Genomic DNA, 16,082 nt, shown 5'->3' with positions numbered 1-16,082 from the left:
AACATTGGTTTTACATTTGCCTAACAACCTACTAACTTTCCCTTTGGCAGGCCTACCCAAGGTTCATCTTTATTTTAAACCCCCCCGGGCTAGTGCTTCTCTAAGTGTTGGTCCGAACCGAGTAGACTGCGGGGCCACCTCGGGGAAACTTGAGGTCTGGTTTTACTCGTAGGATGTCTCATCCGGTGTGCCCTGAGAACGAGATATGTGCAGCTCCTATCAGGATTTGTCGGCACAGTCGGGCGGTCTTGCTGGTCTTGTTTTATCATTGTCGAAATGTCTTTTAACCGGGATTCCAAGAATGATCGGGTCTTCCCGGGAGAAGGAATATCCTTCGTTGACCATGAGAGCTTGTGATGGGCTAAGTTGGGACACCCCTGCAGGGTATAAATTTTCAAGAGACGTACCCGCGTTATGTGGCAGATGGGAATTTGTTAATATCCAGTTGTAGAGAACTTGACACTTGACTTAATTAAAACGCATCAATCGCGTGTGTAGCCGTGATGGTCTCTTTTCGGCGGAGTCCGGGAAGTGAACACGGTCTTTCTGTTATGATTGTGTGTAAGTAGTTTCAGGATCATTTCTTGATCACTTCTAGCTTCTTGACCGTTCCGTTGCTTCTCTTCTCGCTCTTATTTGCGTATGTTAGCCACCATATTTTCTTAGTGCTTGCTGCAACTCCACCTCATTACCACTTCCTACCCGTAAGCTTAAATAGTCCCGATCTCGCGGGTTTTGAGATTGCTGAGTCCTCGTGACTCACCAGATACTATCACAATAGTTGCAGGTGCCGATGACACCAGTGCAGGTGATGCAACTGAGCTTAGATGGGAGCTCAACGAAGATCTTGGTCGTTGCTATGTTTCATTTCATGTTGATCAGTAGTGGAGCCCAGTTGGGACGATCAGGGATCTAGCAGTTGGGTTATCTTGTTTTCTTTTGGCTTCATCCGTAGTCACACTATGTGTGTATTTTGGATGATGATCTAATTATATGTTCATTGTGTGAAGTGGCGATTTTAAGCCAACTCTTTATCTCATTCTTGTTCATTACATGGGATTGTGTGAAGATGACCCTTCTTGCTAGGAAAATGTAAAACCAATGTTGGGCCTTGCTGGAGGAGTTTTATTCAAAGCGAACTGTCAAGGGGGTCCCATAAATCACCCAACCGCGTAAGGAACGCAAAATCAAGGAACATAACACCGGTATGATGGAAACTAGGGCGGCAAGAGTGGAACAAAATACCAACCATAAGGCCAAGCCTTCCACCCTTTACCAAGTATATAGATGCATTAATTAAATAAGAGATATTGTGATATCCCAACATAATCCTGTCCATCATGGATCAATCTTCGACTTCACCTCCAACTAACAACACTATAAGAGGGCTGAGCACGAGCGGTAACATAGCCAAACAACGGTTTGCTAGGAAGGGTGAAAAAGGTTAGAGGCTGGCATGGCAATATGGGAGGCATGGTAAAGCAAGTGATAGGTAGCGCAACATAGCGATAGAACGAAGTAACGAGCAAGCAAAGATAGAAGTGATATCGAGGGTAAAGGTCATCTTGCCTGAGATTCCGCAAGGAAGAAGAACAAGACCAAGAAGAAGACAAATGAACGTAGTTGAACGAATCCTCACAACTCCGGAACGAAACCGAAGCTATCGAGAGACAAACCGGAAAGAAGCAAACAACATGGTAAACAACCATCACATAAACATGGCATGATGCACAAACAAATATGATGCATGTTCGGTTTAATGAGGCATGGCATGGCAAAGTGCACAAAGAATACTACAAATTAAGTGGAGCTCAATATGCAACGAGTTGCATATTGACGAAACATCACATCAATTATTTCGTTCTGTCTCGGTTATGTACCCAACAACATTAAATGTTATTAAACATGGCAAGAGGTGAAGCATGAGCAAACCACCCATTTAGGCAAGTTTAAACGAGGCCGGAAACAACAAACAACAATTCTAGAAAATCCCCATATGTTATTTAGCAATTTAAAGCAAACAACAATTTTAAGCATTTAAATGTTGTTATCATGAAGCGGATGACATAAACAAGTTATATGCAATTTTATAAAATGTTGACATGAGCATGTTATGAAGCATTTGGTCACCATGGCAGAACGAAAGGGGTGCCACGGCAACGACAACAGAAATGGTGCCACGGCAACATTTCGATGATCCGACAACTCGTCGAGATGTCGGTGCAAAAGAAAGTGTGGACATGAGCATGCAAAAGAAGGTGGGTGATCCCGGATGCCGGGTTTCCCACGGTTCGACGGCATGGCAAACAAGGAGGAAATTGCAATGACAACTCTGACACGGTGCAAACACAAGCACCTCATACAACACACATGCATTCGGTCCACGGGTGATCGTCTCATTGGTTATACCTTTGAAGCGTGCATTTTTTGGTGGAACGAGTACGTCGAAGGAAGTAGTGGTACACGGGTCGTAGAGGAAGTAGTCGTTCATGCAACAGTAGTGGACGTCATGGAAGTAGTGGTGCAGCGGTCTTCGGCGACGGTAGTCGTACACACATTGTGGTCGAACTTGACGAATCCGAGGGCTCTGACCATCATGGTACTTGGTATCTTGTGAAACTTCATGGTTCGATGTGTAGTCGTACACGCGGTCTTTGGCGAAGATGGTCATACACGCATGTAGATGAACTTTTGACGGGTCATCAACCTCCTGGTACTGGAAGTCATCTCGGCCTTGATAGAGATGGAATGGAACGCGACGGTTGTGGTACTTGGTGAAAATCTCGAAGATGGCCTTGGCGTTCCTGGTTCGGTGGTTGTGGAGTCGGGGTGAAGGACCTTCTGGTGGAGCAGCAATGCCGCCTGGCGCATGGTAGCATGCAGATGGGGCTGTTGTGGTAGAAGATGCAGAGGCACACGAGTGATCACGATGCTGAGCAGGAACTTGGGCGAACTGCATTGGCCGACACGAAAGGTGGAGGTCGGCTTGCAGCAGAGGGACGGCGGGAGCAAAGGAGCACCGTGGTGCGGCGGAGCAGCAAGTTCAGGTGGTGGCCACGATCAGGTGAGTGAAGGGGCACGGTAGCGATGCGGCAAGGAGCTCTAGCTCCTGTCTATGACGGGCAGAGGAGCTCTGGCAGGGATCGAGGCACGACAGGGGAGGACCCTGGTGAGGCACAGCCAGATCCGGTGGTGGTGGCAGCGGGCTCTGGTGGTGGCGAAAGGGCGTGATGTCCCTGTGGCCACCGGAGTTGGCCGCTTCGGTGGTAGCGCGGAGGCCGATCGCGGCTCGATGGTGAGCGTGGGGGTCAGGTGCGAGGCTCTGCTCCTCTCTCTTTCTCTGTGGGAGGCAGCGTGAGGGAGGAGACAAGAGGGAGATGGGGATCGGGCGATGGGTGTGTGGCGGCGTAGGAGGAGAACGAAGGGAGAGATGGGGATCGGGAGAGAGCGTGGTGAGGGGCTAGGGTTATAGGCGCGGCTGGGCTTAGGAGGGTTAGTTGGGCCGCTGGTTGGGCCTCGTGGCCTGCTGCGAGCGGGCCGAGCTGCGGCTGCTCTTCTTCTTCTTTCTCCCAAAAACAGAAAAATGTCAAAGAAGAAAAATAAGAAGAAATGAAGGTAGAGATAGAATTTGGGCATGGGGATTATTTTCCCGGACTCGCAAAAATGTGAGGAATTTGACAAAAATAGACTGAGGATTTTTAGAGGAAGCAAAATCCACACCTGTTGGATTTAACTTAGACAAGTTTGAATTTCGAAACCCATTTGAATGGGTTGAAATTATAGGGGGGTGACCCTACACACCAGATGTGATTTATGGGCATATTTGTAACATTTATGGAGAAGTATAATTGCAACTCAATTTTACTAAAAGGTCGAAAAGGAAGGATAGAAAGTTGAGTCGGATAAAAGAAGAGTTGAAGAATAATGCAAATGTGTTATGGGTGATTTCCAGTTAATGGAATATTTATTATAGCTCCTTAATAATATTGGGAGTATATGTTCTAAAGAGAAATCACCATGTGAATTCCCTCGGTGTAAATAGATCAATGATCTATGCAATTTATTTAGCTGAGGTTTAATAAGGGCTGCACGATGACATGATGCAAATGAGATGAAAAGCCTGACGTGAACAAAACAAAATCACACGATGAAACTCAGAAAACATGGAAGGCATCTGGAGCGTCGGTCTTGGGGTGTTACATCATCAACCCAACGGCTGAGTGTCATCCGATGAAAATACCAGGTGATATTTGCCTTATCTATTTTTTGGTGCATATTTAATTCTTCGAAGAACAATTACTTTGGTTTGTACATTTTTATGTGCAGGACAATGATTCGTTATAAAGATGGTGTCATGTTGTGCTTATGGAGTGTGCGTTAGCATCATCATGCACCGGTGTCCGCGCCCGCTTGCTGTTGAACGGTGTGCGCAAGCCGCCGCCCGTGCAGTTCGATCTACATCAAGTCGTCAGGATCGCGCCCATGATTGATTCGCTGTTTGCGCAGCTTACCGCGCCTGCGATTGACTCACCCGTACGCACCGGCTTACTACGCCGTGTCCGACTCATCTATCTGGTCCCGCGGCTGACTCACCAGTAATTGATTTCAGCTTTACCGCAGTGATCATCGGCTCCACGATGGATAATTCCCGGCCTAACATATCAGTTGAACTCCATCCAATATATTTTTATATTACATATTAGTTACTTTAAAAGAGTAATTACTCTAGCTTGCAAATTCTTTAAATGCAGGACAAGTTGTCTACTGCAAAAGGGACCGTTATGTCATCGAGTTGTTGAATGATTCATACCAGGAGTATATAACAAGTATTGCGAGGATCATCAACTCGCTTCAAGCTTCTGGTTTACATAAATTTTAGCGTTCCGCTGTTCAAACTATATGCCAGTTTATATCACAGTCAAGTATGGAGAATCTCAAGACAACTCCTCGAGTCGTCTTAAGGCTTGGGGGCAACAAATCTTGCCAGTTTTAGCAAATTCAAAGAACCCCAGGACGTTGGAGGGAAAGATAATCCGGTCCCGTAGGCTGTTGCCATATTGATGGAAATTTAAATGCCGAGCAATCAGAAAGCTCCGGCTCAAAAGAAAGTTTACGGATTATCAGAAAATATTCCAGTTCAAAATCCGGTTCAAGGGAAATCTGTCTCTCACAAAGTCTGGAGCTCTTAATATCCGGTTCAACATCCAGTTCAGGAGGAGGGCATCTCTCGCAAGTTTGAGTTCTCAGAAAAAGTATTGCTCATTCGGGGGCTTCTGTTCAATGAACATAGCGCGCTCACCCATCTTGATACGGCACCAACCACCTTATTGGACATTTGGGGGCTTCCTGTGCAATGAACATAGCTCGCTCACCCATCTTGATCCGACCTCCTGCCACCTTATTGGACATTTGGGGGCTTCCTGTTCAATGAACATAGCTCGCTCACCCATCTTGATCCGGCCTCTAACCACCTTATTGGACATTTGGGGGCTTCCTGTTCAATGAACATAGCTCGCTCACCCATCTTGATCCGGCCTCCGACCACCTTATTAGACATTTGGGGGCTTCCTGTTCAATGAACATAGCTCGCTCACCCATCTTGATCCGGCCTCCGGCCACCTCATTGGTCGTATGGGGGGCTTCCTGCTCACCGAGCATAGCTGTTCACACCCATGTGATCCGGTTTCCAAGCCGAACATTGAGTTAAACCTGCCTGTTTGCTTGATGCTACTTCGCTAGGTGACACGCCGAACTCTTAACAGTTATTCTTTCAGTAAGACCCTGAACTTGTCAAGGTTCAAACGGCGACCTTTGTCACGTGAGAGCCGGCTTACAGAGAGCTAGGATAAACTCACCTATTGTCGCAGCCTCTCCGCTATGTGGCCAATTTGTATTCTTACCAGTTACTCTTTTAAATAAGACCCTAAACTAGTTAAGGTTAAAACAACGGATTTATGTCACGTGAGAGCCGGCTTACAGGATAAAACTGAATTTTTTCAAAAAACAGAATAGAGCTACACTCTTCTGGACCCGTAAAGCTTCCGACTTACAGACTTACATCCTTACAACATCATTATGATATTGGTCTACATGTATGACTTCATATTTGAATAAATATTTCGGGTTTTCTAACCCGCCCTAGCTTTTGACATTAAGTCGCCAGTATGCTTTGTATTGCACAATTGGAATCATGCGCTTATAAATCTTTGGGTTGTCACCCTCACTGGATATGGCGATGTAAGCCGAGAATATAAGCCAATTTTACAGGTATGTTTTTAATTGTTATAAGAATATGTGAGGTTTGATAACCCGCCCTGGCTTTTGATTAAGTCGTCAGTATATTTTGGCTTCGATGGCTTTAATTCTAGTCTTTTCCATAATTGCATAAGACTATATTATGTTTGGGTTGTTACCCGCCCTGGCTTTTGATGTTAAGTTGCCAGGGCATATGTTGTTTAAAACTTTGTGTAGAACATGTAGAGCTATGGCTTACATAAATGATTAAGTTCAAGCCCATCATAAAAGATTAAAATTGGTGTTTCAAAAGGGTTATCAGTTCTTGATTTTTACAAAGGCTATAAGCCGTCGGGTTCCAAAAGTCTCGGATTACAATGAATGCGCATTAAATCGCCATCCGCCAAGAGCCACTGAGTATTTAACTCTTTATTTACTCATTAATAGACAAGATCTTATGATTGTTTTCATATCAGATTATATTATTGCAATCTTTAAATAGCCAAACATGGCTGGATTTTTCATTACGGTTGTCACAACCAGTATTGAATGATTGAGGTTTTCATACCGGATTATATTATTCAAATCTTTAATAGCCAACATGGCTGTAGTTTTATTATGGTTATCAATAACTAGTATTATGATTGAGGTTTTTAAAGCCGCTTCAGAGCAATGGCTATTATTCCTTCATCTAAAAATACTGGCTCACAGCAGAGAGCGTGGTTCAACATTGAAGGATTTCAGCAACATCATCCGGACAATGGATATGGTTTTATTTTACAGTTGAAGGAATAGTTCCGCGTTGATGCAGGCAAACGACCCGACACTTGGGGGCTACATTTTTCAAATCATGATTATATCAAACTAGTTAACCCGTTGCGCCAAATGGCGTAGAGACACGCTAAAACTATGTTGTCGATGAAAATAGTTTCATTTTGCAAGGACATATTCGATATTGATAGTAGAATGCCCATGTGTTAAACCATGTTATACTGATAATATGTTTACTATGCTGCGAAATCCGAGTTTGAAAAAAAACTGTATAACATGTACAGACCAGGTAAGGAAGCATTGTTTTAGTTGGAAATATGGTTATCATGAATGAGAAATCTAAGTTATAAAAAACATATTTATATAAGATGTATAGACCAGTTAAGGATTTATTTTTTAGCAGCACCAAACTTTTATTTCTATGTGCATGAAATAAAAAACTCTTTGCATTGTGCTACCTAGCCCATCCCACAAACAATGATGTGTGTAACCCGTTGCGCCAAATAGCACAGAGGCCTGTTCAAAAAAAAATAGCACAGAGACCTGCCGAATCCATGTACACATTGTAAAAAATATCCATGGTTGCGTTGACCTGACCAGGCACCATCGAACGACAAGAAATGCAGCAAAATCGGGGGACGCTCGCAAGGGTAGGTCCACATAGAAATTACAAGCTTAAAAACAACGATATACTCAAAAGAAGTACCTTGATAGGAAATTATGCCCATTGCTAAATCACAACTTGACAACATTAATGTAAATATATGACCAAGTCATACTTCCATAATACAGAATCAAGTAACATGGATCCCACAAAAAAAATTAGCTTCAGACCAGAATACAGATCTTTGTCCTTGTATCCTTTTTCTTCTCCAAACTCAATTGTGATGCCTTTCTCGTATTCATGTATCGTGTGCTTCTCCAATGACAATTTTTCTTTTGCAAACCATGTAGCCATAGTTTATTACCTCTCTCACCCTCTCTCAATCTTAGCTTTAACTTAAATTATTCAAGGACGACAACTGCTGAGAATGCAGAAACACAAACTAACTCATACAGAACTATGGAGGACAATTTTTCAACAATTCAGAGCTCACTCTGTATCCAAAGAATTTTATATGAACCTTGTGTCCATGGTCCAATGCCAAACAACAGGCCAACAGGATAATATCATGTGTGACTTGTGTTGCCTGAAACAAAGGACAAACCGTAAAGATATTATCAGCGATTATACCGCCTCAAGAAAATATCGGTGACGCTCCCCTGCATTTGGCAAAACATATGTTAAGAACAAAGTACCTTAATGGCATATTCATGTTAATGAAAGTGAAAATAGTGTGTATTCCATATCAGGCAGCTTTGTTTTATAACCTTTTAACTCAACTTCAGTCTGACTTGATTGCCATTGATGGCTTTATTTATGAAGACATGGTGCCTTATCTCTAAAAGAAGAACTTCACACGCAAACTAACCTGGTTCAGTCTGCTATATTAAAGAAAAGATCATTCTATGAATGCAAATGCACCAACCCCATACAGATTTTGAATAAAAAAATACGATGATGATGCATTCTTTATCATCTATCAATAAAATAAAGTGCTGAAGAAAACAAATTAAGTATGAACAAATCAGACAGGATCACAACGTGATATATATCGAGTAAGCATGAACTTCGATACAAACAAAAAAGAAACATCATGAACAATGAAATATATATCTGGTCAAATTTGATGCCAATGGCAAGCAAATAAATTTCTTTACTTAGGAAATAATGTTTCATGTCACACACACCTAAGTGAGGAACATGATTTCTTCGTCTTACCTGATACAATTATGTTATTTTAGTTTGACCATTCCCTATCATCATCAGGGATATCCTGCAGAACAATAAATACGAAAATCCATCATCATCAAAAATATCCAGCAGAAATCATGCACATGGAGTAGGGTAATAAACCAAATGTAAGGAGAAACCTTCAGGGAGGAAAAAATCTCACTGAAAGAAATGAGGTCATAACTAACTGATGCACACTGTTGACAATAAGGCCAAACAAACACCCAAGGGTCTTGGGTCAAAACCAGAGCAGCCAAAGAGAAACTTTTTTATGTCGAGTCCATCCCTACCGCACATAAGCTGGAGGCTTGCATGGAATATTTCTTTCTTGAATGCTAATCAGATCATCAACATGCCACAGACAGAAGGGAAACCAAATAGCAACGACGAACAATTCAGTTTGCGATTAAGGAAGAGAATTGCTGAATTACAAACCCGAAAGAAGGAAACACTAAGTTAGTTTCTGCAAAATAGGAAATTTTGTATTGTTCTAACACTAATAGATTACAAAACAAATCTGCCCAATAGAAAATTGGCTTGATGCATTCAATACGCTTTAACGAGCAATAGTGTGGATGGCCTTAGGACTGCACAATCTCTAGGAGCTATCTATTTATGAACGGAGGTAGTACGAAACAGAGACATGGTCCATGATTTAATCTATTGATACTAATTACAACAACATGCACCTGGAGCAAGAGGGGGCACAATCTCGTGTTGTTGCTCTCTGAAATAGAGAACACTTTTATATTGTTCAACATGGTGGCTGAAGTAGTATGTTTGACTGGTGGTGAGAAGGATGACCCCGGCTCCCAGCTCACTACACACCAAAAATTGGTAACTTATTTCCAGGATCAAACCATTTGGAAGCTCTATATTATACAATAAAAAAACAAAAACAAGTTTCACAATGGCAACCTAATCAAGAACATGCTCTCCTCAGTCAGATAATCACTTAACGAAAAAAGAGAAAGGATCTAGAGCACATCACACAAGTCTACTGAGATCAGGAGCAGACAAGAACAAGGGACATTCATATTTCATCATCAATACCTCCTATACTATACACAGCCTGTAATAAAAAATCTAAAACTTAAAATGTTGTGAAACCAAAAGAAAACACACTGTAAAGAGATGTAAAAGGGACATGCTCGTTAAACTTTGCAATCTCTTCCAAGGAAATTTTTATGAAAAGAAAATGCAGTGGGTCTCATTGCCAAGAAACTCATGATTCCCATTAACAGACCACGATATTAATTTTTGTAGTAATATAATACAGGCTGTACCTTCAAATGTTGCTTGTAGTCGCTTTCTTTTAGAATTTCCTTCATTTACCAGCTTATCCCTGAAAAGTTGGCAAGAAAATCAATTTCATAAGTGAATGTTCTGCAAACCAGGAAGAAACAAAATCAAGCTACCAAAAGAGAAAACTGGGACAAAGTGATCCTGATCAGTGCAACCCCCAGCTTGAACATGACCTTGCGCTTCGCTATTCCTGCAGAATAATAGTGTGCAATGAATGAATAGGAAAATTAATCTTAGCTGCACACACAAAAATATTTGTTGGAAGAACTTTTTGTAGGGTAGTGGATTTTATTGCTTAAAATTTAATGAGAGTGAACAAAATCTAGAAACGAAAAGTACATCACTAAGTTGCGCGTTTCCATGGAGCAGCCGCTGCTTCCCTTTGAGCCACCATACCCATTGTTTACACATGTGCAGGTTGCCTCTGCCAACAACTCTTATTATCCGCACCTTCCTAGTTCTGAAATTAAAGGAATGGAGCACATAGTTTAAAGATTTAAGAGAATAGTAAACAACTGCAGGTTTCAAAGGTGTGGTAAATTTAACTTGCATATTTGCATATGTAGACACCGTATAATGTAAGGATGGCCGTGCCAAAATAACTAAGATACATGCTCTTATCTTATACGCTTTAAAACCCGCGAACATGATTGTCGTGGCTTGTCGCGGCGTGTGTATTTTTGTGGGAAAACATGCTAATATGTGCAGAAGTAAAGAACAAATCGTGTGGATGCTTGTTGGCATGTATAAAATCATAAGAGCATGACAGAAGAACCATGATTATGAAATCAAAATAGATGGATTGCTAGTGCAAGAAGAGAGTTTAGTTATCACCTCAGCTCACCTAGGAAGAAACATCAACTTCCATTTCCAAAAGAAAGATGGCCAGGAAACCGAAGCCGCAATTTGTTAGATAAATACCTGCAAATGATTAATTGTTCAAGACTACTTTAGGAACAATCACTCTGAGCAATTAACGATAATAAACAGAGAACAAAAAGGAACAAAATAAAGCCAGATTTGTTCAACTAAAAGGAATCGTCAAATGCAGCAATAACATGTGTGCATTTTTCTCCAATGATAAACCCAGGCATCAACTTGCAGCAAGATCAGCACCTGCAAATAACACACTGGAGCACCAGAGCAGGCGGCTTTGACAAATCACAAAAAAAACAGAAAAGAAAAATAAAGAATCAGGAGAATAAGCAGAGAAACATGGGACAAGGGGCAGAGGTACAAATCAGAAGGCTGAGGAGAATAGCGCTTACTTGTCCTAAGACATTGTGTTTAGGGGAAAAAGGTACCAAAACACCACGGTTAACTTAAATCAATTCAGAGTTAAATAACGTGGTGAAAAAGGAAGAATATCATCTGTGTATTCTTTTCACCAAAAGAAAAAGGAACTCCAGTACATAAAGATACAAAGCAAATGTAAACCAGCAGCAAAAGTGAAGAGTGCTAAAGCAACAACAACAACAACAACAAAAACAAAGCCTTTAGTCCCAAACAAGTTGGGGTAGGCTAGAGGTGAAACCCATAAGATCTCGCAACCAACTCATGGCTCTGGCACATGGATAGCAAGCTTCCACACACCCCTGTCCATAGCTAGCCCTTTGTCGATACTTCAATCCTTCAGGTCTCCCTTAACAGACTCCTCCCATGTCAAATTCGGTCGACCCCGCCCTCTCTTGACATTCTCCGCACGCTTTAGCCGTCCGCTATGCACCGGAGCTTCTGGAGGCCTGCGCTGAATATGCCCAAACCATCTCAGACGATGTTGGACAAGCTTCTCCTCAATTGGTGCTACCCCAACTCTATCTCGTATATCATCATTCCGGACTCGATCCTTCCTCGTGTGGCCACACATCCATCTCAACATACGCATCTCTGCCACACCTAACTGTTGAGCATGTCGCCTTTTAGTCGGCCAACACTCCGCGCCATACAACATTGCGGGTCGAACCGCCGTCCTGTAGAACTTGCCTTTTAGCTTTTGTGGCACTCTCTTGTCACAGAGAATGCCAGAAGCTTGGCGCCACTTCATCCATCCGGCTTTGATTCGATGGTTCACATCTTCATCAATACCCCCATCCTCCTGCAACATTGACCCCAAATACCGAAAGGTGTCCTTCCGAGGTACCACCTGGCCATCAAGGCTAACCTCCTCCTCCTCACACCTAGTAGTACTAAAACCGCACATCATGTACTCGATTTTAGTTCTACTAAGCCTAAACCCTTTTGATTCCAAGGTTTGTCTCCATAACTCTAACTTCCCATTTACCCCCGTCCGACTATCGTCAACTAGCACCACATCATCCGCAAAGAGCATACACCATGGGATATCTCCTTGTATATCCCTTGTGACCTCATCCATCACCAATGCAAAAAGGTAAGGGCTCAAAGCTGACCCCTGATGCAGTCCTATCTTAATCGGGAAGTCATCGGTGTCGACATCACTTGTTCGAACACTTGTCACAACATTATCGTACATGTCCTTGATGAGGGTAATGTACTTTGCTGGAACTTTGTGTTTCTCCAAGGCCCACCACATGACATTCCGCGGCATCTTATCATAGGCCTTCTCCAAGTCAATGAACACCATATGCAAGTCCTTCTTTTGTTCCCTATATCTCTCCATAAGTTGTCGTACCAAGAAAATGGCTTCCATGGTCGACCTCCCAGGCATGAAACCAAACTGATTTTTGGTCACGCTTGTCATTCTTCTTAAGCGGTGCTCAATGACTCTCTCCCATAGCTTCATTGTATGGCTCATCAGCTTAATTCCACGATAATTAGTACAACTCTGAACATCCCCCTTGTTCTTGAAGATTGGTACTAATATACTCCGTCTCCATTCTTCTGGCATCTTGTTTGCCCGAAAAATGAGGTTGAAAAGCTTGGTTAGCCATACTATCGCTATGTCCCCGAGACCTTTCCACACCTCAATAGGGATACAATCAGGGCCCATCGCCTTGCCTCCTTTCATCCTTTTTAAAGCCTGCTTCACCTCAGACTCCTTGATGCGCCGCACAAAACGCATGCTGGTCTCATCAAAGGAGTCGTCCAGTTCAATGGTAGAACTCTCATTCTCCCCATTGACCAGCTTGTCGAAGTACTCCCGCCATCTATGCTTAATCTCCTCGTCCTTCACCAAGAGTTGGCCTGCTCCGTCCTTGATGCATTTGACTTGGCCAATATCCCTCGTCTTCCTCTCCCGGATCTTAGCCATCTTATAGATGTCCCTTTCACCTTCTTTCGTGCCTAACCGTTGGTAGAGGTCCTCATATGCCCGACCCCTTGCTTCACCAACAGCTCACTTTGCGGCCTTCTTCACCATCTTGTACTTCTCTATGTTGTCTGCACTCCTATCCAGGTATAGGCGTCTGAAGCAATCTTTCTTCTCTTTAATCGCCTTCTGGACATCATCATTCCACCACCAGGTATCCTTATCTTCGCTTATCCTTCCCCTGGACACTCCAAACTCCTCCTAGGCCACCTTACGGATGCAAGTCGCCATCTTCATCCACACATTGTCCGCATCCCCTCCTTCCTCCCAAAGGCCCTCCTTAATTACCCTCTCCTTGAACACCTGAGCTACCTCCCCCTTGAGCTTCCACCACTTTGTTCTAGCGACTTTGGCACACTTATCCCGCTGGACACGAATCCGAAAGCGGAAGTCAGCAACCACCAGCTTATGCTGGGGTACAACACTCTCTCCAGGTATCACCTTACAGTCTAGGCACGCACGCCTATCTTCTCTTCTTGAGAGGATGAAATCAATCTGGCTAGAGTGTTGGCCACTACTAAAAGTCACCAGATGTGATTCTCTCTTTCTAAAGAGGGTGTTAGCTACACTCATGTTGTAGGCTAGGGCAAAGCTTAAGACATCTTCTCCTTCTTGATTCCTGATGCCATAGCCAAAGCCCCCATGCGCCCCTTCAAAACCTGTGTTAGATGTACCCACGTGGCCATTGAGGTCTCCTCCTATGAAGAGCTTCTCACCAATCGGTACACTCCTAACCATGTCTTCCAAGCCTTCCCAGAACTCATGAACTACGTACTGACAAAAGAATTCAGAAAAATTGAAGACAACTCTTGCAGCCTCATTACTCTCATCTTATCGATATTAAAACAGAAGATTGCTCAGCCGGATAATCATGAATGTGTAAAGTCTAATAATCCTAGAAAACATCAATTCACGTTCCTGAGGAAGCAATGTAATGGAGGAAGAGGATGTTTGGCGCAACGGGAAAGCACTTTTGCATATTATCTTTTATGTTTTTATCAGTCTTCTCCAAACAATAATTTTCTTCTTGGCAAAAGAAGCATGCAGGCCACAAGGTCCTGCGGCAAAAAGAAGAGGGTGGAGATTAGCATCTTGCTACAGTAGAAGTCAAGTGCAAGGGAAATGATACCTAATTGGAACTGCTAGAAGGCTCTGACCAAGCGCAATAATTATCTCGCCAATATAAAATTTCAGCTATTCCACTGCTCCGACTCAGATCTGGAAATTCATGGAGATATGTTAGTTTAGAAGGCCAGGCATCAATTCAAATAATAATAACCACCATGTTTATCCGCTGACATAATTGGACCGAAGCAAGCGCCACACCGATGCTACCCTAACGATACACACCACACAGGCTTAACAGTAGTGGAAATTAAACCATGGCCTGAAGAAAAGAGTTGAGCAAATAAACCATGTAACAGGAAACTCATGGCATGTGTCTTATGCAACATTGCTATTTCTTATAAACACAAAAAGATCCAGACAAGAAAAACTTTGAAATGAACAACCCAAGCTATGTTGAATGCAGACTTCTCTTTCTTGCAAGAAAATGCCTACTGGCTCACCAAAAATAACAAGGAAGCTTATTCCCACACAACAAATGGTCAACAACCATAGATGAATCAAAGAAATATGGTAACTTACCAGCTAAATATTCAGGGCCTAATGAGTCCTTCAAACAAATATTGTCCTCCCTAATAAGGCACAACAATCTGCACACTTTAGAATGAAATTAAGTAGAAATATAGATGAGGGAACAAAAAAAATCAGATGCGTGATTCATAGAAAGAGAAGAAACCACACACGTAGGTTGAAGGAAGAGCTCACCCGGACCTGGCGCTTCACCATAGTTGAGGGCACGTCAACCGCCGATACACTCAATAGAGGGCTTACTTGATTCGAAGAGGAGAGGAGGCGGCGGCCACTGAACTTGCCGCCAGCAACGGTGCAGCTACCCCTCTCGAGCATGCAGGCCATGGCAGAGAAGAGTGCATCGGGCCAACCAGCAGCGGCTGAAGTTGGTCCTGCCGCTCCGACCATCCTTCACGGCTGACCACGCCTCCTTGCTCCTGCTGCTCTAGCCGGCAAACCTCCCTCCACGGCCGACTCCGCTCGCATTTGCCGCTGCACCAACCCTGCTGCTTCCCGATCCGGGCGCCGCCAGCCTAAGCGATGGGCCGACGATGGCGTCCTTCCCTGCCTTGTACCCTCCAAATAGACATGGATCCGTGGTAGCCTTTAGAGAATTCGCGGCAATGGTGGGGAAGCGGGAGGAGAGGCGGTGAGTGGGAGGGGGCTAGGGTTCGTGGCCTCTGCTGTGACGGCTGACGAGGGAGAGAAATCGAGGGAGGGAGGGGTTCAGCGTGTGGGCGAGGGGATTGGACTAGAGGCCCACGCTCCCGCAACACAAACGGCGCACGCGACACACAGAGAGAGGGCATGAATCCTTTCTCACGTCTGGACACCTCACCCAGCCAATCGCCGTGAGCGACGAGCCCACCAGTCATTGGGCAAGAAGAAAAACCACCAGGTGAATCCAGATCTACCTCGAGGTGAACATCGGACGAAGGAGATGAAGCGTTGACCAAGATCCAACGATCAGGAATGCATTTCACGAGGGATTGCTGGGGAGCCAAGTTGGCTAGCAAC

The 16,082-nt window shown here is 43.6% G+C and overlaps 1 long non-coding RNA gene across 16 annotated transcripts; it reads right to left on the bottom strand.

Moving 5' to 3' along the window:
* Positions 1-7,712: 7,712 nt before the first annotated feature.
* Positions 7,713-15,855, bottom strand: LOC123091997 (uncharacterized). 16 transcript variants are annotated; one of them, XR_006444011.1, is made up of 11 exons: positions 15,261-15,855; positions 15,078-15,145; positions 14,560-14,648; positions 10,979-11,065; positions 10,484-10,604; positions 10,126-10,334; positions 9,529-9,659; positions 9,003-9,174; positions 8,828-8,882; positions 8,377-8,490; positions 7,713-8,268 (listed from the first exon to the last, which is right to left on the bottom strand). It is a non-coding gene; the product is annotated as an uncharacterized lncRNA (long non-coding RNA). The 16 variants fall into 16 exon arrangements; XR_006444017.1 differs by having other exon boundaries at positions 8,377-8,487; XR_006444019.1 differs by lacking the exon at positions 8,377-8,490 and having other exon boundaries at positions 15,261-15,854.
* Positions 15,856-16,082: the final 227 nt, after the last annotated feature.

Source organism: Triticum aestivum, chromosome 4B (genome assembly GCF_018294505.1).
Source record: "Triticum aestivum cultivar Chinese Spring chromosome 4B, IWGSC CS RefSeq v2.1, whole genome shotgun sequence".
In the NCBI taxonomy this organism is placed as follows: domain Eukaryota; kingdom Viridiplantae; phylum Streptophyta; class Magnoliopsida; order Poales; family Poaceae; genus Triticum; species Triticum aestivum.
This window is presented reverse-complemented; position numbering and strand designations above follow the sequence as displayed.